Source organism: Lutra lutra, chromosome 5 (genome assembly GCF_902655055.1).
Source record: "Lutra lutra chromosome 5, mLutLut1.2, whole genome shotgun sequence".
Taxonomy (NCBI): Eukaryota; Metazoa; Chordata; class Mammalia; order Carnivora; family Mustelidae; genus Lutra; species Lutra lutra.
In genome coordinates, this window is record NC_062282.1 from 150,835,454 (window position 1) to 150,848,299 (window position 12,846).

General features: G+C 55.7%; 1 protein-coding gene across 2 annotated transcripts in view; it reads right to left on the bottom strand.

The window, feature by feature from the left end:
* The window catches only part of ADAMTS2 (ADAM metallopeptidase with thrombospondin type 1 motif 2), a 227,289-nt gene that overhangs the window by 103,321 nt on the left and 111,122 nt on the right, over positions 1 to 12,846 (bottom strand). The gene's annotated exons all lie outside the window — the stretch shown is intronic.

A 12,846-nucleotide genomic window follows, 5' to 3' on the forward strand; every position in this document is an offset into this window, starting at 1 on the left:
AGTCATACGGCTTCAGACAATTAGCATCAAATGGTGCCACTCTGTTGCACCTCCTCCGTTTGGAGAGAGCCCAGTGCAGACAGAGTAGGAACAGGGAAAGTCCACTGTGGATTTAAGGTATGTAGCCAGGGGAAAGCCAGGTCAAGCTCTGGTTTGGCCCCCATAGATATGTGTCCTTGGGAAGTGAGAGGACCTGCCAGATGTATGGGGCTCTGGCAGAGGTATTGAGATCACTGAGGTCGGGCCCAAGCCAACAGGGCCATGCTGAATGATCAGGAGCTCTAAGGCCCTCCCAGGATTCCTGTAGCAGCACCAGGACCAAAACAAGAGCACTAGTCCAGCTCTCCTGCCACAAACACCTGCAGGCCCCAGCTCGAGGGGCCCACTGTCTGCAGCCTTCATACGGAGGGCCCCAAACGCCCCCATCCCAGCTCTGTATCCCAGTCACAAGGCCTCAGCTCCTCCATACCTACCCGCTCAACCCACACTACCCTCCTGTCAGCCCCAGAAGTCCATAGACCCCTCAGGGGTGTACGAGGGCTCCTTCAGCAATCAGGTCCCTGGGGTCCAGGAACCGAAAGCCTACTGCCCTGGCGAGCTCCCGTACACAGCCACTGCAGGGCAGGTCCATGGGACCAGCTGGAGTGTCCAGGGCACCAAACATCCTCTCTGTGGGCACTCAGCCAAGGGAAGGGGAGCTAGCCCTAAGTTCCCTCCTCACCGCCACTACCCAGCACACAGTGGCCAGATGGCAGGATACAATGGAGAGACTGGCAGATCGCTTAATGAAAATATTTACTGTGAACTTCAGAACAAAACACAGACACCCACAGGTCCCAACAGAAGGGAGGATTCCCCGGGATTTCATTTTCAATGTGGGAGAAGTGGGAGAGTGGGAGGCTGGCGAGTGGGATGCTGATGGTCAATGAGGGGGCCACGGGCCTGGCGCCTCTACCCCCACCCCCATGCACCTCTTGTATAAGCACATCAGAAGCAAGGAAATCCCATCACCAGCTCCCTTCACGCTCCTGAGCCCTGGATTTGGATATCCGGCAGCCTTCTGGGCATCACTCCCAGGAAGGTCCTCAGCCACCACCGCCCCCACAGAATTCCAGGCACCTCCACCACTCACACCTCCCGCGGCACCCCCCACCTCAGGTCATGACACTGCATGCACCCAGGCCCCAGACAAGGGGAGGGCCTGCTTCTCTCCGACCCACAAAGTCCGCTCCCTCCTCACCCTCAGGGTCCCTGGCACCTGCCCCCACCCCCTCTGCTTTGGCCCTAACTCATGCCTCCCCAGGAACCAGCTCCTCATTGGTCTTCAGAGTCTCCAAAACCAAGTTCCAAGGCATTTCTCTTCAGCAGCCAACCTCAGATCCCTGTGTGGAGCCCCATGTCACGTGGAGTGGGTGAGAATGAAGCAGGGAGGGGACCTAGTGCTTTAGGGGGGGCTTGGTGCCAACACACATGCAGGAGGGGTGCGATGCTGGCCAGCCCTGCCAGAGGCCCTCTCCGGCCAGACCATGATCGAGATGCAGGAAATTACAGCTGCCTCCCTCAGCCCCGGGATGGTCCCCTGCTCCCCCACCACTCCCTGCACCACCCCTTGCTCCCCCTCCAGGGCCAATCACATGGAGGGGATGGGGCCAAGATCTGTGGTTCCTCCCAGCTGACCCCAGAACTCAGGGTGGCAGTGGACGGTGGGCCACGCAGTACCACCCAGCCACCCTCTTAAGAGAAAGACTTCTCCAGACACCCTCATCAGCGGCTGGATGGAGAAAGTCCCCCACTGCTGACAACCAAGAAGACATCAGCAACAGGGAGCGCCAGGGTTTTATGGACATCCCTGTTTATTCTCCGCAGCAGCTCTGTGGGTCAGGAAGGGACTCTTTCTGATGCAGATGGAGGAGCAGGTTTGAGAGGGTCACACTCAAACCCATGGCCTCACGGTAGCATGGGGCCGTGGGGAATAAGTCTGACTCCAGCATCCAGTTCAGCCCACCGCACAGGCCTCAGATGGATCCACTCCAAGCCAGCTGCACTGGGGACCAGTAGCTAACAGGCTGCTCTAAGGGTCAGGGGACCCCCACCAAGCTGGGGACCTCATCACAGATCCACAGCACCATGAGCCTGCAGACCCCTGTTCTGTCTCATCCTGTCCACTTTCAGCCCCAAGGTGTTGGGCTCTAACAAGGACCCGGAGAAGCAAGAGTGTCTCAGCTGGCTCAGCACCCCACAGGACTCAAGCCTTGTGTTGCTGGTGTCTTGCTATGAGCTGGAACTGTAGATGCTCTACGTGACATGCTGACAGTAAGAAGGAGACACGGAGGGTCCATTTTCAGGGCCACTGTGCACATCGGTGGCCTGCAAGGCTCCAGGGGCTGGGGGTGCCCTTCACCTTCACATAGAACTCTGCTCACAAGCATGTGCCCTGGGAGGTGCACACACACAGGTGCACACACACTTGCACTTATTAACACCTGGCAGTGGACACACAGGAACACAGACTGGAAGATCCCAAAGACACCTCATGGGGCAAATTGAAGGGGGAAGGATTTCTACCAGGAGAGATGGCCCACTGACCACTGTTCCTCATGTCTGTCCCTGTCCGGAGCCTGCTGAAGGAGGAGAAGTGAGTGACCAGGGACTGTCCCTGGCCCTCTCCACTGATGCGGGGGCGCAAGGGGGTGCAGTAGGTCAGCCTTGAGGGAACTGCATCTTGATTGATGGTCCATGGAGTGGGCAGGGGACACTGGCAGGGTGGACACCGTGGAGCAGCCCAAGAGCTCCATGGGGGAGGAATTCCTCTTCCAGAGTCCTCTGCCAAGGCCTGCTGGGTCTGGGAGCCCGGAACACCCCCATCCCCCCTGCCCTGTCTCCAAGGGAATGTCAGGCAGGCCCTGCCTCCCTCACGTTTTTCTGGCCTTTCTCTGTTTTCCACAGGGAGGAGGCATGGGAGGAGCCTACTTGTGAACCTCCCTTTTTGGACCCAAGGCACAGACGAGATGGCTGGCACATAGAGGCACCTGCCCCCCACCCCACCCCGGGACATCATCCAGGCCCGCAGATAATGGGGTTTCATCCTGTTTGTCTTCTTATGTGAGCTCTGTGGGCTCAGAAGCCTGGGGGCTGGTGTCCTGGGGGGACACCGACTAGCCCTGGTGGACCCCACATGTCCCTCTCCCTTGATCCTTCCTGCCTTGAAAGGCCACAGCCTGCAGACACTGAGGAGGGAAGGGGGTCCCCTGCTCCTCAGAGGTGTGGAGCTGCCATGCTTCTACAGCGGCCACCAAGGCACGCTCACTACGTTCACCACACAGCACCAGCCTCCTGTCAGCCCTCGGTGTTGACAGGACTTAATTTGATCAGCCCCATTTAGAGAGGGGAGGAAATGAGAAATCAGAGCAAGTGCTGAGCACTGTAAATTTAATCCGTGACACAGCCTCACATGGGTCTTTCCTAACAAACTGGAGGGGGTGGGGGGTATACTCCAAGCATGGACCCCATGGCCACCGGAGGGCTGCCCTTGCTGCAGACAGGATGGCACAGAGCCAGCTCACCAGACCCCAGGCCGTTCTGGACAGCCCAAAGGCTCCAGAGGACAGACCAGGCAGCTAGGCAGGCAGGGACAACAAAAATCATCACGTTCTGCTTTAAAAGGTCTGGGGTTTTCTTTCCTGGGTTTGAAGCAGATGGGACTCAGCCAGGTGTGCACTGAGACACAGAGTGGATGAGTCGCTGCTCTGGGTCTGGGCTTGACAGCTCATGGACTGCAGAGCTCCTCCCTGGCCCAGTGAGGGCGCTGGGGCTGCCACCACTGCTATGCACACAGGACACCCGGACACCCAAGTACTCATGCGGTTGGGGCTTGCTGCTCCCATCTCCTGCACCACCAAGTCAGACACTAAGACCCTGCGTGACCCAGACCCGGTCCCTGCTGCCTGCCTCGCCTGCTGGCTTCTCTCCCAGCTGAGGCCTCTGCACACTGCTCTGTGGGGCAGGACCAGCCTCCATGCCCCCGCCTGCCAACCAACCACTGTCTGCCTGGCGAGCCCTGCCCCTTCAAAGTCCAGCCCCAACCTTCCTCCTGTTTGGGACTATTCTTGATCACCTGCCCCCTCCACCAGGCCAAGTCAGTCATTCCTTCCCTGCCCCCAAACCCTTTGTTTCCATCCAACCATTCACTCATTCATTCGCTCATGAAGTATGTCAGTACCAACCATCTGCAAGGCCCCACACCGCATGACCCCCATGACAGCAATCTGTGCAATGTCACTATCACAAACTTGCTGACTTACTCATGCACACACTCAAACTCGCACGCACAGATGCACACTTAAACCCACGCTCATGGTCACGCTCACACATCCATGCTCACAAACTCACACCCTCTACCATGAATTCCTGGAAGACCGAGGACACCTTTGACTCTGCTCCAGGTCCCCAGTCACCCACATGGGGCTTGACAAAACGAATCAGTAAATGGGGGCCCAAACTACCTGTTGGTGAGCAGAAAGCAGCTGTTATCCTTGTGCAGACTGAGGCTGGGAGGGTAGGGGGAGGCTGCAGGCATGGAAGCAGCCACGGCTAGCACTTTCCTGGCAGGAGCAGTTGCAGGCAGACACTCAAGAAGGCACAGTGGCTGCTTTCCCGGCCATTGCTTACAGGGGCGGTGCACTAAGGCAGCCAGGGGGTCTGGCTGCTGCTACTCTCCTCTCCCTCTCCCACTGGGAGGGCTTTTGCTGTGGCTGCCGGCACCCACCCAGGACCCACAGGTGTCACGTGACACTGTGCCTTGGTGTCTGAGCCCAGGCCTAGTGTGCTGCCAAAGCAACCCTCCCTGGGGCCTCCGTGGCCCTCGGGGTGCCTATGGTACCAAGTGCACAGACTCGTGGCCGCAGGGACAGGTGGCGAGGCTGGGTGTGTTTCGTGATGTCCTCCCCTTTCTCTCTCTGACCTGGTTTACTGTGAAACACTGGGAAATGGGCTGCCTTTCCAGAAAAAAAATATGTTCTCCCCCATTTTTTCTTGAAACATGAGGACCTCTTGGATTACCTTTTATTTTTCTGTTCTTCATTTCCATAAGAAAAGGCCATGTGGGAATGTGGCCTCAGGCCAGGGCCACCACGCCATAGTAGGCCCTGGGCATGCTGGAGAGTTCAGGTGGGTGGCATTGCCTAGGAGGGTATGGGTCCATGTTGTTGGGACTTATCTTTGTAAAGAAGTCCAAACTCTGGATTTGCATGTGAAGTCTCTGATCTTTAGATAGTGGGAAGCAATTCTGTAATAATGGAAGTGCTGGGCTGACTGGTAAAACCAGGCCAAGGGTTTTCCAGGTCAGTCTACAACCTTGACACCCTGCTCGGCACTCCCATTACCCAAACACTGTCCTCCTACCTTCCTGGGGAGCCTGTGGGACCAAACTAGTGCAAGTCCCCTGTCTGCAGCCCCACAACAGCTGAAACTTCTCAGCCGCTGCTCATACCCACTGTTTACCTGTGTCCCTTTCTTCTAGAAGCCAGCTGCCAGTGGGTATGATTTATTGTGGGATCCTCATATGGAGACCCAATGAACACAGCAACAAACAGTCAGTGTACCCCAGGCTCCTCCTATCTCGAGGGTCTTGTCCCAGTCCTACATACAGCCACAGGCCCTCCAAACATTATGTGCACACAGAGGACATGTCCTTAATATGTAAAGTGTTCCTTCAAGTCAACAAGAAACAGCCTAGCAATTTCAAAGGAAAATGGGCAATGGTATAAGTGGACAGTCCTCAAAAAAGAAAACCAAGTAGATTTTATAGGTATGAAAAGATTCCCAATAAAAGATTCCCTTTTATTATTTAATAAAAGAAATACTTGTGTCAGATTGTCAAAATACAAATGTGCGAATCAGGGGCACATGTTGACAGAAATGAGCAAGGGAGCCACAAGTGGGGTGTGGCACAGAGGGGAGATGAGGTCAGGGGCAGAGGCCACTGGAGCCCATACCATGTGGAAGATCCTCATACTGAGGACAGTGTGAGAGAAGCGGCTCAGTCTATTCTTCAGGCCAGCCCCCATTTCTGTGGGGAAGGGGTTAGGTGGCAGAAGGGGGTGGGAGGGACAGATGCAGCAAAACAAGTACACAGAGGGCTGAGGGGCAGTGTCACCAGCACTATGGCGATGTAGGAAGTTGGGGGGCTGAGCCAGGCACCCCATCACCCTGGGAAGCCCCTTGCCTCAAGAGAGAACCCATGGGGGAGGGGAGGTCTACTGGGGCATGTTGGGTCTGATGCTGCTGTAGGGAGCCCAAAGACAGATGTCCCTGAGGCACTCAGGTACTAGGTATCTGGGGCATAGAGGGTAGTCTAGGGGTCCTGGGTGTATGAGATTAGTGGGAGCCTTGGGGTTTGCCTTCTGGGATGCATAAGGGGAAGGACATCAAAGCAACTGCAAACAGGTGAACAGAAAGTTATGAGCATCATTCTTGACACCTGCCCACTCCCTGGAATCTTTGCTGTTCTGTTCTGTCCTGTCCTGTCCAGCCAGGGAGGCTGGATGGGGGCCACCTCACCACAGCCCAAGGCCTCCAGCAGCTTGGGCTAGGGGTCCCTCCAGCTTCCCACTGTAAGGTCAGCCTACGTGTGGGATGGGAGAAGTCCCTGCCCAGGACCTGGCTCTCGACCCAGGGTGGCCACTGCCTTGCATGTGTCTGTCTGATGCCTCCCAGAGCAGCAAACATGCGCACAGCTGGAGCACCTCCCAGACATGTCTGGGTCTGCCAGCCCTGCCCTTGGCACCAGCATGATCCCAAACAGCCAAACCTAGTTGGCATTCACCACCCTGCCAGTCCGATTCTGAGCACCCAAAGGAGCACCCCAGGGGCGGTGCCTTCACCCCATCACCTTGTTCACTGTTTTCAACCATCCAACCAGAAATCCTCATACCCCTTCCAAGATGAGTGCTAAGACTCAGTCTGGACGGAAATCTCAGTGGTGAGTGCTGACCCTGGATAAGCTTGGCCAGTCCAGCAAAATCTCCTGCTCCCCATGGGCACCTGAGAGGCACTCTGGGTTCTGATTCCAGCAAGGCCACTTCTCAGGTGAGACATGGCCAAGCCACTCTCCCTCGCTGGGCCTCAGTTTCTCTGTCTGCAAAATAGGCACAGGGACCCACAGGATATATGTTTAGTGCACATAAAAGAGAGGAAGCTCAGGAAAAACGAGGGCGCCTTCAGGGCCTAGCCAGAAACTCAAGGGAAAGGAGTCGATGGTCAAAGATTCATAGGCCACAAACACCAGACCCCTGTTTCTTGCCCCGTTGCCTGGGCCTCCAGCTGCTCCGAGCAAGAACTCTTTTGAGAGGTCTTGCCTTTGCCTGCAGCTCAGGGACACATCCCCCAAGGCCCAGCCCTCTAAGAAACGCCTGTCCCTGGCTGCTCTTGAAATCACCTCCAAGAAGAAAGAATCACTTCTGCTTCCAAAGACATCCCCAGGCAGGAAATGGTCCATAGGCACCATGAATGTTTAACTACGTTAATTGTTCAAGTTCAGAGTGCACCCTCGCTCCCTAAGTACTTTATGGGAAATTGTAATTAAGCAAGAAATGGCTCACTTGTACAACTCCCCTTTCTCACCCTCTCCAGGTTGCTGGGATCTTCCCACAGCCACCCAGCCTCACTAACTAAGGCTCAGCTTCGTTCTTCCTTACTTAGTTTTCTGACTTTTTCTCTTGACATCCCTATCCCGTACATTCCTGTACTGTGGCACACAACACTGAGCACTGCAATTACTTAACTATAAACCCCCCATGGAAATTTGCTTTTGACTTTGTTAGAAAGCACTGTAATCAAACCTCTGAGAGTCCCGATCGATGGCCTGGGCCATCGGAGGAAATACATTGCAGGATTAAGTGGCTTAGCAGAAGGAGGTCCCTGTGGGCGGGCCAGTGGTAGAGTAGGCAGGCAGGTGGGCAGGTAGAATGACTAGAAAGTCTAGCCTGGCCCTCGCCAAGCCAGCAGGTACGGCAAGTGCTCACCTAGCCCTGGGTGCTCAAGGGGTGTTGGCCCCGAAATGTTCCCCTGGGTCCAGCTGTGACAAGTATGTGCAGGTCTGGAGGGGGTCATCCCATGTACATATTTCACGGCCTGCCCCTGCAGAGGCCAGAAGGAGATCTGGTCTTCAATCTATATCAGGGACGTACTTTTGACATTATGCTCCAGGAGGCTGTGCATACAGGTGAACAGAGCAGGCAAGGTGTGGAGCGGGAAGTCGGGTCCATCTTGGGAACCCCCACCTATTGGAGACTGTGGACGCGGCAGGTGCAGATGCCGCATGTGTCTGTCTGGTGTGAGACTACCTTTATCTCACATGTATACATGAAATGTACCGTGACTCGCATACCTGTGCAGCACCCCTGCATTTTTAAATACAGTGAGGCTCTCCAAAAATTAAAGTAAGCCAGGCCTCTCTTGCACAGCTAAGTGTGTGGGTTAGTCTGCTCAGGCACCCACATGTGCACACACATATGTATATACACACATGTCTCGTCCAGAGTGCACTGGGGCTGAGCAGGGGATGAAAATCTGGCACTAAGGTAGAGGGCGAATACCCAGTGCCCAGGGTCCCCCTTACTAGAGCAGCTCCCCGACTCTGTTCCCAGCAATCCCTGTCCCTCATGTGCACAGAGCCCTCTTCTAACCAATCAGCCCCTCCCTCGATGGGTGGGGGCCCTGAGCCGGGCGAGGCAGGAGAAAAGCTGCGGATCATTAATGCCCACTCACAGCTGTCCAGCCCCTCTTGCCGCTGGGACTCTTCCAGGCCCTTCCCCAGCCCAGCTTCTGCCTCCCCACTGACGCTGTCCTCCTAGTAATTCTGCTCTGGCTCAGGGCGGCCAGACTGCACTCACGTTGTCTGCCACAGAGGCATCCCCAGCAGGCATCCTACACACAGCCCTGGCACCATGGGGCTTGACTCCTGCTCTTCCGGGAATTCGGAACACACTGCATCACGTCACCCAGGTGGGAAGTCCCAGGGGGAAATCTGCCAGTTCTGCATGGAGATGCTCAGAAAGTGAGCAAGGCCAGATCCCTACAGGAGACAGAGCCCAACATACTCCAGCTCACCCACGCCCCAGTCTGTCTGCTCACCACAGAGGGCTGGGCATCCTTGGGGCTTCACACTCACTCCTCCCTCCTCCTTCCACACCTGCTGCCTGGCCTCCGGGACCATGCGTGGGCTGGCAGACACCTGCCCCTCTGTAGCCTGCATCATCCTCCAGGCTCCAGACCACCACCACCCCCAGCGGCCCACAACTCTCCTTGGGGCGTCATGGGACACTTCTGTGCCTACAGCCCCAGAAAAACTCCTCACTTTTCCCTTCCCCAATCCTGGAAAATGTCAACGACCCGCCCATTTCCCCCCACATCCTGGGAGTTATCAAATATTGGCACTTCCTACCCTGTTCCCTGAAATCCAACCCCCTTCCATGGTCCGTGGAGGGGTCAAACCTCATCACCTCCAAGCAGTCTCCTCAGGGACCTCAGCATGTCAGACCCTGAAGCAGAGCCCAAACTAACCCAGGCCTCCCCTGAAGTGTGATCCTCACCAGCCAGGACCCGCTGAGAGGCCTATCACCCCACACATTTGTGTCCTATCCAGGAGACCCGCCAATGTCCCTGCACTGCAACTGCAGCTGCGGGTCCCAGAAAATGCTTTTTGCTTTGCTCCTACTTGCTCTTTCTGGCACAGTCCCAAACTCAGCTCCATACCCCAGCTCCTCACTCCTGCACACAGAGCAAGTCACTCTAATCACTCTCTTTTCTAGATTCTCACAGCAGCCTGTACTTTGTTAAAACATGCACACAGGGATTATAAAGTCATGAGCTCCTGAAGGAAAAGCATGTTCTGGATTCATCCTTGGGCCATCGATCTGGCTCAGGGTGAAGGGCTGTGTGTGCTGGAATGAGGGAATAACCAAAGAGCCAAAAAAACAAGCCTACCCCATATCACAGGACACCATGAGACATTCAGGTTGCGCAAAATTGAGACATCCTTTGTGCCCACAGGACCAAGTGCCCACTTATGTGTGTCTGAGTTTTCCCAAGTGTGCCAGGCCCAGGCCCAGGCCTAGTAGAAATCAGATGGACACCAAAGAGAACTGGCTGGTGGGCCTTAAAGACACCTACCTGGCCCCTTGGTCTCAGGTTCTAGGACTGGCACTGCAGATGGTTCTAGGTCACAGAGGAAAGTCCTTGTTCCCTGGGAGCCAGTGAAAGGGTTCCTGTGTTGGGCCTTGCCTTGGAAAAGGAAGGGAGTGGGGAGGAAGGCAGAAGGAGAGTGGACCACTTCTTCCCGGACTAAAGTTAGAATCCAGTACTAACACCAACCAATCTGCTCCTCTCTATTGCAAGGCCCCCACCTGAACTGCTGAGCCCCCTGCAGAGCTCCTAGCAGGCCCCATCGCCCCCCCTGCATGAGGATTGCTCCAACAGCCCTCATCACCCGAGGAGTATGGGTCATCCCTTCACCTGGCTCAGCCCCTTCTCAGAACTCTTCAAGCCTCAGGCCTGTTCCTGTCACCGCCATATCCACCCGGCCCCAGTTCTGGTCCCGGCTGTCTTCCTGTTGCAGCTGCACTGAGCAGTGCCCCCAGCCACTTCCTAGCATCCCCTCTCTGATTAGGTTCCAGGTTATCCCTCCTCCACCAAGCTGTAGACTCTGGACCCAGGGGCCACATTCCCTCCCTCCTCTGTGGGCACAGAAAGAGGAAACACTTTCCCCAGGTGCTTGGGGAAGATGGACACCAATCCCAATGGTCCTGGTGATTCCCACAAGGACAGAAAGGGAATCTAAAGACCAAATCTGCCAGAAAATCCCCCCCTCTAGACCATGACTGAGTTCCTAAGATGCCAACGAAAAATATGGAGACAAAGCCATAGACCTTAAGCCAGGGACATGCATAGGCCATCAGGACCTCTGATACAGGGCTTTTCGCAAAGACTTTTCCCTCTCTGAAATCCCTTTAGTTCCTTTGAACCCAATCACATCAATTAAGTGGTGCTTCCCAATGGCAGGCAGTGGGGCCGCAGCTGTCTGAGCTCAGTCGATAGACGATTATTGGAGCCACTGTGTGATAGCGCCTGGAAGAGCTTCCTGCTCTGGGGCCTCTTCTAGAACTCTGTGTTCTGGGGCGGCGGGCGGGGGGGGGGGGGCGGTTGTGGGGAGGTGCTGGCTTCAACTGAAAAATTTCAAGGCAAGAAGAAAGCATATCCCCTGGTCTTACCCTCATCCCTGAAATCACCCAGGGCTTCCCATCACACAAGGTACCGACGAGGAAGCACAAAACTACAAAGCTAAAGAAGCTGCCACCTCTCTCTCTTCTGAAACGAGGTGGAGCACGGGCTGCTCTTGTGGATGTCCATGTGGAAGGAGCACTGGTGAGTTACCCAGAGCAGGAGTGCCTCCTACGAAAGCCGTGGCCATCCTTCAACACTATACATGCTGAGCCCTGTTCTTAGACCTTGGCAAAGGCACGGGCTCTGGAAGAGCAGGGCTGCCCCATGGCCTGGAAGCAGCTGAGAGAGTTTCATCCACACGGCAGTGGGGGGGGGGGGTGCATGGATGTGTCTCCTAAGCCCTGAAGGAGTCCATGGAGGAGTTGTGGGGGGCAGCTCTAGTTCCCCGGAATGTGCCTACACCTCTCCACGGAGCAGGGTTCCAGCTGTCGCCTGCTGGTGCGCATGGATCATCCCCCTGCCACTGACTGAGGGCCTCCTATGGGCCCCAGACTACTCCTGGGACACACCCGCCAGCTTCGTGCCACTCCCTGCCTAGGGGAGAAGTAACGCACAGAGTGCCCAGGTGACCACCAGTGCCATGGGGAGCAAGAAAGACACGGAAACAGGGAGTGCTGCGGCCACCGCAAAATATTCCAGTGGTTGGGGTACATCTCACTGAAAGGGGCCATGTGAGCAAAGCCTTGAAAGAGGTGAGGGAGGAGCCATGGGAGCATGGGGGCCAGAGGCCAGGAGAGCAGAGTGGCGGATCAGCGGATAAAGAGCAAGCAGCAGGTACAAGGCGGCAAAGGGCCAGATGGTGCAGAGCCTTGGAGACCGCAAAGATGCCATTTCCTAAGATGATTGACGTGGGGCCGCTGTGGGGTGTTGAGCAGAGGACAAACATGATTTGAGTGAAGACATCGAAGAATCACTGATGGAGAACCACATAGTGCAGGATTCCATCTCTCTGAGATGTCAAGGAAATAGACAAATCCAGGGACAGGAAGGAGGTTCATGGTTGCCTAGGGCTGGGGGAGGAAGGAACAGAGGGTGAAACCAAAGAAGTGAGGGGTCTTCTGGGGGTGATGAAAATGTCCTGTGCAGACTGTGGTAATGGTTGCACAACTCTGAGAATATATTAAAAGCCACTGACTGTACATGTTAAGTGGGTGACTTGTATGATATGTGAGTTATATGCCAACAAAGGGGTTTGAGAGGAAAATCCCCACGGCTACACTGGGGACAGACCAGGGGCACTGGGGGTGCAGCCTGCAGCCACACTGGGGACATTGGGAGAGCACAGAGACCCAAGAGGAGACCACTGCAGCCATCAGGCAGAGGAAGGCGGCTTGGCCTGAGGTGGGTACGCAGTGGTCGGTTCTAGTGGATTTTTAAAGGGAAGCCCCAGATCTCCTGACAGGTTGCCCATGGCATGTGAGAGGGAGAGAGGAATCAGTGAGAACTCGAGACCTCTGCTGTGCCAAGGTTCACCATCCACAGAGATGGTAGGTGCAGCAGTGGCGGGGGTAAGATGAGGAGTTCGCTTTGGGGCACGCTGAGTTCAATATTTGTGTTAGGCATCCC